At 44.5% G+C, this 10,229-nt stretch overlaps 1 long non-coding RNA gene across 3 annotated transcripts; it reads left to right on the forward strand.

Annotated features, from left to right (window-relative positions):
* The first annotated feature begins 199 nt into the window (after positions 1–199).
* On the forward strand, positions 200–6,211 carry LOC120098013 (uncharacterized). 3 transcript variants are annotated; one of them, XR_010063164.1, is made up of 3 exons: positions 200–1,092; positions 4,511–4,627; positions 5,014–6,211. It is a non-coding gene; the product is annotated as an uncharacterized LOC120098013 (long non-coding RNA). The 3 variants fall into 3 exon arrangements; XR_010063165.1 differs by having other exon boundaries at positions 5,195–6,211; XR_005495957.2 differs by lacking the exon at positions 200–1,092 and adding an exon at positions 1,113–1,191.
* The last annotated feature ends 4,018 nt before the right edge of the window (positions 6,212–10,229 follow it).

The following is a 10,229-nucleotide window of genomic DNA, read 5'->3' on the forward strand; positions in this document are numbered from 1 at the left end:
TCTTTGGAAAGTTGGTTGGATGGTGTTTTGCTGGGGCAAACGCGTGAAGGAACATTTAGCTGAAGTGGACCCAGGTGAAAGACTAAGGCAGACTCATGAAACAATAGTTGACTGAGGCAAACAGAGGTGAAAGGATGTTCTGTCAAAGCAAGGATGTGAAAGGACACGAAATGAAGGATTCCTTGCTAACAACACGCATGTATTTGGTCCGCTTTACATTGCACAGTTGAACTGCATTTTTTGAGATGCCATAGAGAGAAACGCCCCCCAAAACCTTCTGGTGGTGTGCTGCAGTTTCTCGTCGATTCCATGGACTTGGGCTGATTGGCACAGCGAGGTCAGCTGAGACAGACGAACACGATGAGGCAAGATCTGTGGAAGACACAGTTGTGTGAAGTCTGAAGGGAATAGAACTTGACTGCTTTATGGAGCTGGCTGGGCAACACTTGTGAGTCTCAAGTCTTCACCGATCTTGACTTGGCTGAGGCCCAGCCTAGAACTTTTCCTGCTGGTCCTTCTGGTCCCTCCTGCTGACTCGTGCTAAGGCTGAGGCCTGGCTGTCTCTGCTATGTCATGTCACTGATGTTACTAACCTGACTACTGAACTGGACTGCCGGTGCATCTGTGAGGTATTAGCAAGAGGCTCACACTCCACTGCCGACTTGTGAACCGATCTGCTGATTTCCAGATAGCACAGATGGGGATTTGTCGCGCGCCCAATGTCCCGCCAGCAAGAACGACGAGCGGCAACAGGATTCTTCTGCGAGCAAGCCTTTACTGTGTTACAGCTCTTCTCAGTGTTACAGCTCTTCTCAGTGTTACAGCTCTTCTCAGTGTTACAGCTCTTCTGAACAGGGACTCCGAGCAGCAAAATCGCTCGGCTTATATAGACAACAGTATGCTAATTATCTCTCAGGGATTGGTGGGGCTTGGATCACCCCACTACTTGTCCTCCAGGGATTGGCGGAGAATGAATCACCTCATTAGCATATTAACAGTCAACTAACACCTGGTGCATAAACCGCACATGTGCAGTACCGCTGTTCACCACTAGAGGGAGCCATAGCAAGGGGATAAGCCTGCACATGCGCAGTAAGTCGTTTATATCCAGACAAGGCTGGATGTCGGCGCCATCTTTGTTTCGCCGCGCCGCTCTCTACAGGGATTGCTCCAGGGAACCTTTCTAAACAGGTCCACTTACCCTGTGTCCTTTCTTTCTCACTACCTCTGGTGGGTGGTGGGCTAAAACAGAGGTTAAAGTATTTAAGAACCATCATTAAAAATAAGGTTTAAAAAATTAAAGTTACAAGGAAGAGTAAATTAAAAAATAAGATGTACAATAGCATTTTATTTAAAAAAACAAAGAAACAAGCAAACAATGGAATTACTGAATCACCATTCTGAAGTTTCAACTCACTCAACACATCCAGGCATCGTGGACCAACAGTGGTTGAAACACAAAAAGAGACAAGCAGTCGTAGTTTGCCTCCCAATAAAAGAAAACGCCCCTCTGAGATGTTCTTGCCCATGGGATCGAACTTGCTAGTGGCCAAGACTTTAGATCCAGTTGATATTGCAGGAAACATATAGGAGAGAGAGAGAGAGAGAGCTGTTCTGAACGACACAGTGCATATGCGATCCAGGGATTAGAAGCTACCAGTTTTTTAATATAGTGTTGTCAATGAGAGAGAGAGTGTGTGTTCAGGGTATTGAAAGAGGCTTTTGAAATATATCAAATATTTTAAACTTGGCAAGCTGAAACTGTTATTTAAGGAACCCAATGAATGGCCATAAACTCAGGATGTAAGCAGCTGTAATGAGGAGCTCTCCACATCCAAGCACCTCGATGATGTCTCCTGGCTGCTGATTTCATGAGGGGGATTAAGAACAAGTTAACTGAGGTACGGAGCTAAACAGAGAATTCTCAACAGAGGAATCTCCAATGGCCGAGAAGCACTTAAAGAAATGTTCAACATCCTTAGTCATTAGTGAAGTGCATAACAAAACAACCCTGAGATTCCACCTCACACCAATCAGAATGGCTAAGATCAAAAGCTCAAGTGACAGCAAATGCTGGCAAGGTTATAGAGAAAGGGAACACTCCCCCATAGTTGGTGGGATTGCAAACTGGTACAACCACTCTGGAAATCAATCTGGAGGTTCCTCAGAAAATTGAAAATAGTTCTACCTGGAGACCCAGCTATACCACTCCTGGGCATATGCCCAAAAGATGCTCCACAATATCACAAGGACATGTGCTCCATCATGTTCATAGCAGCCTTATTCATAAAAGCCAGAAACTAGAAGCAACCCAGATACCCCTCAACTGAAGAGTGGATACAGAAAATGTGGTTCATCTACACAATGGAATACTATTCAGCTATTAAGAATGAAGACATCATGAGTGTTGCAGGCAAATGGATGGAACTAGAAAATATCATCCTGAGTAAAACATCTCAGACACAAAAGGACATGCGTGGTATGTGCTCACTGCTAAGTGAACATTAGCCATAAAATAGAGAGTACCCATGCTACACTCCAAAGACCCAAAGACATTAAATAAGAAGGAGGGACCGAGTGAGGTTCTTAAATCACACTGAGAAGGGGAAACAAAAAATCATGGGATTCAGAGGCAGGGAGGTAACTGGGTGGGAGAAGGGAGGGGAACGAGACAGAAAGGGGGAGACAGAATCAGGCCTGGGGGCGGAGACAGGAGAGAAGGGCACATAGGTGCAGAGGACTAGCTTGTCTGGCCTGAGTGGGAAATAATACATCTAATCCTATAGGGACTTTTGATGCCTTAGCCTCATGGAATGGAGTGGGCACCCTCTCAGGGGAAGAACTGCAAGGGGGACCTGTAGGGGTGAACATTTGGGATGTAATAAATAAAATAATAACACCCCCCAAAAGAACAAGTTAACATGCTTTACTGCATTTGTACTGGTGAGTAATATGGACTGTGTTGGGGTTTAAATCTTGGCTCACGTCCAGACAACCAAGTCAACATGCTTCCAGGTGGAGAGGTTTAATGAGAGAAGAGTAGAAGAGGAGAGGAAAGGCTGGCCATGAGCACGTGGAGGGAAGGGGGAAGGGGAACGGGGAGAGAGGAGACAAAGGAAAGAGGACAAGAGAGCAGAGAAGAGAAGAGGAAGAGCAAGAGAAAAAGGAGAGGGCAAGCAGCCCCTTGTACAGTCAGGCATACCTGGCTGTTGCCAGGCAACTGTGGGGCGGAGCATATTGTTGCCAGGTAGCTGTGGGGGTGAGCTTAGACAGAAAAACAACAGATTGCGTTTTGCTTCTATAATCTTGCTTTCTTCCTACCTGGGCTAATCTCCCCTCCTTACTTTATTAATGAAATAGTTACAAACCAACTATTTTCACTTCATGTTTCTGTTTCTGTGAATGACTGCTGGTGAGTCTTGGTTATAACTCCACCCTTCAGTAACAGAAAAAGATCAAAATGATGCTATGCAGAATATAAACGTTGTAAATAACTGTAGACCCAGGCTCAATGTCTCTCCAAAGCAGCAGCTGCTGGGTTGGCTCACTGGGCCAACCAGCATAAGTTCTCTAACTCTTTATATGTATGTTTGGGTTCTGGGAGGTATGATTTGTACAACATATATAAGATCCTCATCTTGTAGTAATTCATCGAGCTGTACTTTTGTGTTGTATGATTAATGGTTTAGAAAGGTGCTGGTAAAACACCAAGAGGCTGAACTAGATGGTGTTATTCCTAGTTAGAGCACAGTCTGAGGGAGAACTACAGGAGTACTGTGTCCCCAGGATTCCAAGGAGGGTCTAACACACAGTCACAGTTATGAAGTTGTTCTTCAGGGTTAGGCCACCAGTTTCAGGATCATCTGAGATAATTACACAATATATATTGTCCTCACTTGAGAACATGCTATACTGTAAGAGTCTGTCAGAAGACCCCACACACACACACACTCAATAAGGCCACAGAGACCAGAATCACTGCAATCTGAAAGAGGTTTATTGTTCCAACGTACATTGGGGTCCCCCAGCATGCAGGCAAGAGGAGACCCTGAGCTCACAAAGCACACACTTTTTATAAACATTTTGGCGGGGAATTCAGCAGTCATCTGAGTTGGACGACTGCGATTGGTTACCCTGAACAACATTTAAAATTATTGGTCAACTCGAATGGTAAGATTGTCTCCTACATTTGGCCCTGTCCTGCCCATCTTGTGGAATTTGTGGTATTTCCTGGCATTGTCTTTTTTCCTAGTCACTTTCCTCTCTGTCCTCACCCTAGGCTGGGTGGGTTGCTGTTTGGGTCATTTCCTTATCTGTCCTACCCCCAAGCAGGGTGGTGACCTGCTATTTCTAACAGGGTTCTCACAATACAAAGTTGCAGGCCCCACTTAACCACCAGATGCAGAAACTCAAAGACCTGTTAAGTATTTCAGTAAGCTCCACCTGTGATAGGGAAGCCATTGCGCTGTATCTAATGGTGCGTTTTTTCCTCTGCTTTTTCTTGTCACAGTCCCTAGCCTGGACCAGGCTGCACAGAATGAAGGCCTTGGAGAGTTACGAGGAGCTTGCCATCCTCCTTGAAGGCATCCACCCATACAGAGGAGCCCTGGCCCAACTTCCTTGGACAGTAAGCACCACTGGGATGCAAAAAGCCATTTAGACTATTTTGCATATTATGGCCCTGTGCTTGGGTCCCTCCACGGGTAATGTATGGAGACCATGATTAGTTCAGAGCAGACATAGATTTGACTTGAAGCCAGCTCCATTATGAACCTTCATGAACATTAATGGCCACATTGCTGACATGCACGTGTAGTTTTAATGTGCAAAAATCAGCTATTTCGAACACTCACTTACAGCAACAGGAGAATACATGAATTTGTGTTCATTTGAGTTCTGAGGGCACAGCAGGATGGAAACAGTGGAGGTATACCCCTCCAGGCTTAGAGGCTCGCCAAGAAAGCCATTATTTTGTTTGCAAATGCTGAGACCGTTTTTTTTTTTTTTTTCTAGGCAGCGTGTTAAGTGGCAAAGTCAGGAAATGACTGTGTCCTTCTGAAAGTACCTGTTGGTCTTGCCTCTAGAACTGGGGAGCTCTGTTCCACTTGGTTATTTGTGAGGGGCGGGTATTTTAAATGCGATGTCAAGAGAAGAATGTAATTGTTCCCTCTGGGTTGTCCTTGCCTGTTTGTAGTGATTCAGTATGGAAGATTGGATATGCTCTGTTGACCACACACCAGGAAGACACAGGCTTTTGTGCTGATTCTCCAGGCTGTAGGGAGGTTTGCTTTTCTCCATCACATAGTGCAAACTTCTCTGGGTTGCATGGCTGCCCCAACCACACCTGTACTGGAGGCTTTATATTCCAATGGGTGCCTGTGACTTCATGGCTATCCAAAGGCCTGGGATATCCATTCTAGGAGGATCACTTGTCAGGAGGGAAATTACTTCCTTGATAATCTACACTTGTATTTTTTGGTATTTGCCCCGGACACCCCAGTGTGGCGAATGCTGAGATTACATCAGGGTCTATGGGTGGCTGCAAAGGCAGATGCCCCTGGATGCTGGCATCTAGAAGGCAAAGGTGAACAGATGCCAGACAAGTACTACAGGGAAGGCAATGACGTGTACCTGGTCAGGAGACAAGAACCCTGCAGGGAACCAAGGAGGATCCTACGAGAACTTCGATTTGATCTTGAAAGACCCCCCCCCATGAGTCTTAACTCAGAGCTGCAACAGGCTTGAAGGAGCCCAAGCACGCCCAGATACCTAGGGCCGAGTCACCACCATTAAAACTAACAGACCATAAAAGGAAAGGAATGCAGAACAGACCAGGAGTACCGGATCTGACTCACAGGCCACCTGGCAGGAAGAGATAAGCCCCCAGGCCCCGACATTCAGGACGCCCCAGCCTGCACGTACTCTCTTACCACGTTGCAACCTCATTTGAATATGATTCAAACCTGCCAATGTGTGTAGCTATACCTTATTACCTCATCATGTGAAATAGCCAATCATATGTGAACATGTCTATGTGCCTCGTTTGAATCCACCAATCCCCATAACTATGCATCTGTTTCTGTACGCCCGCTTTTGCTTCCCCAAGCCCTATAAAAGCCCCATGCTGGAGCTGCTGGGCACGCAAGTCCTCCGAAGAGACTGTGTGCTCGCAGGTACCTGTGTTTTCCAATAAACCCTCTTGCTGATTGCATCCGAGTGGTCTCGGCTCGGTCATTGGGCGCTTGGGTCTCCTCCTGAGGGAAAGGTCCTCTCCGGAGGTCTTTCAATCTGAGGTATAAAAGCATGGGATGTCTCCAGGGAACTCTTTTCTCCTGGACCTTGTCTCCATGTCAAGATCTCAGTGTTCAGTCTCAATCTTAGTACAAGTTGGTTGCTACCTGGCCAGCTTTAAAATAGGAAATCCCAGTTCATGGTCTGACTTTAACCACTCTGGGGTTTCAGTCTGGATGTCCATATTTTTAAAAAGATGATGACCCGGCAATTCTCATGTAGGGAAATTTAAGAGCCCAAGGTTAAAATGGTTTGAGGCACAATGGTTGCCTGTCTCCCATTTCTGATGACCTGTCTAACCGTTGTATAGACACTGGACAAATAGGCCGAGCAGAGGGCAATGGCTGAGTAACAGAGGGAGGTAACACCTTTGGCAACAGACTCCTTACCCTGTCCCTACTGGGGATCTTACCCTTCGTCCTGGCAGTGGGTAGAGCACTCTAGAATGTTATAATGTTAAAGGGGCCATCTGCATCTACTTTTCTTCCCTTTCTCATTTTTTTCAACAATTAAGTCCAAGTTATGTTCTAAAAATTAAAATTGCTCTAATTTTCTCTTTGGGACTAGGCAGAAGCAACCTCCCTTCTCTCCTTCCTACCAGCTTGGCAGGAGGGGAGCAGCAGACTATGCGGCTTGCAGCTAACAGTTCCAGAAGTTCGGATTTGTAAGCTATTTCTCATACATTCATACATCTCAGGGCTGAGTAGCCCCTCATTTGTCACCAACGTGTCCCCGTAAAATCCACCACCTTCCTGCTCATAATAGTTTCTTTTCCTATTTTATTTTAGTAAGCCCTCTTGCTTGCTAAGACAAATACTAATAGAAAACTCTGTGCCAAGTGCAAGGGTTTGGTTTTAAAATACGACCCATTTGTTCTCTCTAACAAACAATATTTAAATAATACATATAATAAGGCTCTCGCAACTTTACTCCTTGGCCTTGGAAAGAGCTTAAGTCAGCACTTGAAAACGGAATTTGCCTATTTGTTCTGGATGTTTAATTAATGGTACATCTTAGCAAACAAGCAGGAAGCCTAGGGAAACTACCCTCCTCTTTTTCATTTTTCTCAAAATCTTTTAAGTTTTTCCAGGTGAGAACTTAACTCAGCACAAAGGCAATCTTTCTCTATCACTAAGCATGCAAAGGCACCAGGAAGCTGCATGCCAGCATTTGTTGAGTTGAGTGTGGCTGGCCAACCTCATCAATTGGCCTGTTAGGTGCCCCTCTAAATCCCCATTGCCAATCAACGAGAGAAGCAGGGTTATTATACCCATTCTATAAAGGAAGAAGGTGTAGGAATGACTAACATTTCTAGTAAAAGCACACCCTTTAGGTGTCTTCAAGATCAAGTTTATACCTTGATTAAAGAGTGAAAGCATAAAAAATGCAATCAAGAAGTCAGAAGTTTAAAAATGCTATCTCACCCCTAAGGAGCCCTAAATACCTCAAATTCCAGACCCTGCTCTCGGCCAGTGAGTAGGTAAAAGGTCACATTTCTTGAGCCTGCTCTCCCAGGAACTAGATAAAAGGACTTAAGATAAGCCCTTAGGTATGTGATCCCAACCTAGTAAAGATAACAGGAAGCTTCTTCCAGGAACTAGCTGACCATAAAGTTAGATTACAATCTTAAAAGCAATCTTGAGAGACAGGAAGCTTCTCCTTGTGATTTCTCACTGATATTCTCGACATTTTCCAATGACACCATCCCTGCCCCCTTGGGTTGTGGCTTCTTCCTTTAAATACTCCTTCTCTCAGCTACTCGTGGTTGAACTCCTCTACCCCTGCATGGGTTATGAGTCTCGATCCCAGTGCACTGGTTCCTATCAATAAACCTTATGTTTTTACAGCAAGGACAGTCTCTCATGAGTTCTTGGGTGGTCACGTCATACTGAGACTTGAGTGAGGGTCTTTCTGCTCCGGGGATCTTTCAAGAGCAAGGGTGGGCTTAGGTGAACACCCAGTTCTGGAACCTCCTGATGAACCAACCTACAGGTCTACATTTTCTCCAAAGGTCATAAGAAGTCTGTGTTACTAGAAAAGGCCGTTGTGATGGGGCCATGGTACCTGCCTTTAAGAAACCTTATTAATCACAGAATTGTTATTTAACTCTTAGTCTCTGTGTGGCTTGGTTTTCCTCCACCTTGACTGTACGTTTTGGGGGAAGAACTGTGCTTTTGAGTCTTTGATTTCCCATAAAATCTAGCATTTCTATCATAATAAAATGGTTTGAAATAATGAATGTGGATAATGGACTAATAAATCATGGATGGAGTACCATCAGTTCCTCTGGCAAACAGTAGACATCAATGTCTGGAAAATCCTTTAAAGGGCCAAGAGCAGACACAGTGAAGGGATAGTACATAAGGGTTGTAGACTTCTAGCTTTGAGTGTCAGCTTTGTCACTGGACAATCCACAATCCTTGTACACTGTCAACCACCTCTCATGCAAAACATGGACAACATAATGCCCAGCCTAGAAGAATCTTATCTATTTTTTTTTTTTGGTTCTTTTTTTTTTTTTTTTTTTTTTCGGAGCTGGGGACCGAACCCAGGGCCTTGCGCTTCCTAGGTAAGCGCTCTACCACTGAGCTAAATCCCCAGCCCCCTAGAAGAATCTTATCAAGTGGTTCATAGTCACATTCATATAAGTGATGGCTATCATTGTCAGACCAAAGATCTTAATGATGCTTTATCATTAAGTGCTTTGTAAATAATCTCTCCTGTCATGACTGGCAAGTGTTCATGGAGTACTATGCTATGTTGAGCATGAACTGGTGAACACAAAGCTGTCATCCCCAATGCCCCAAAAGTTGCTCCATATAAACATGAGATCTGCAGGAAGGCTGTGGCTTTCCCCATCCTACTGAGGAGGATGAAAGGGACAAGGAGCTTGTCTGAGGCTGGCACTGCTTTGTACCTGCTCCCCAGGATGCTCTCATTAGAGCAAGCAGATGGGATGTGAGGACATTATCCTGTGGGCATCCCTAATCAGGGAGGTTGTGTTCAGCTGGAGGTGGAATTCACTCATGTGTACGCTCATGTGTGCGGATGTTAACATAGCTATAGCCATTAACCTTGATTTGTTTGATGTTAAATAAACCTGAACAAATATGACATAGTATAAATTAAGTACTGTTGGGTTCCTCTGTGTATTTGTTATTAACATGCAGCTGGATGCTAACTCGTAAGGACTGTAAATGTATTCTTTTGCTCTACATGCATAAGTCAGGGTTGTGGAAAGTATAAAACAAAGTAACATTATTTAGTAAGCTCCTCTGGGAAAAAATATCCCACCAACATCCCCTCACTGTCATCTGCCCATGGGAGATGCTACCCACCTAATTTGTTTTCTGATTTTCAAATTCTCATTTTAGTAAAAAGAAAAGTCAGATGAATTTTAGTGTCTTATTTGGTGTGGGTTTTGATCCACAGTGGCACCTCATGCTTTATGAAGTCTATAATTTTTTTTAGATAATGTCTAGCCATTAAGTTTCAAGTTATGCTTGATTTTAACAAATGGCCCCTTGAAAGAATTCCACATTTAGATTCAGATGGTTCCAAGCTAGAATTCCTTTTTTTTTCCCCCTCAGCCCAGGTTCCAACAAGCAATGTTTGAGATTTCTCCAGAGCTGCCTTGCAAATATGGATCATTCTCTGAAGGGAGAATTTCCTCCAGGGTCTTTGTGGCGACTAACAAGTATATCCAACATGTAGATGTCTGAACCCCACTGAGATGACAGTGAATAGCCGTTTGGAAGACTTTGGGGCCAAGCTCTGTCATTCACCTTCCTGTAGCTATGACCAGGTTTTGAAACCAAGTTTTGAGCTTCAGTTTCCTTGGATTGGATATGAAAGTCATAATGATGGCCCGGGAGAGATTCCTGGGTGGGTTGGAGGAATTGGTTTCTGTAAATAAGGCCCAGGGTTTCTGGAACTGA

Source organism: Rattus norvegicus, chromosome 1 (genome assembly GCF_036323735.1).
Source record: "Rattus norvegicus strain BN/NHsdMcwi chromosome 1, GRCr8, whole genome shotgun sequence".
Taxonomy (NCBI): Eukaryota; Metazoa; Chordata; class Mammalia; order Rodentia; family Muridae; genus Rattus; species Rattus norvegicus.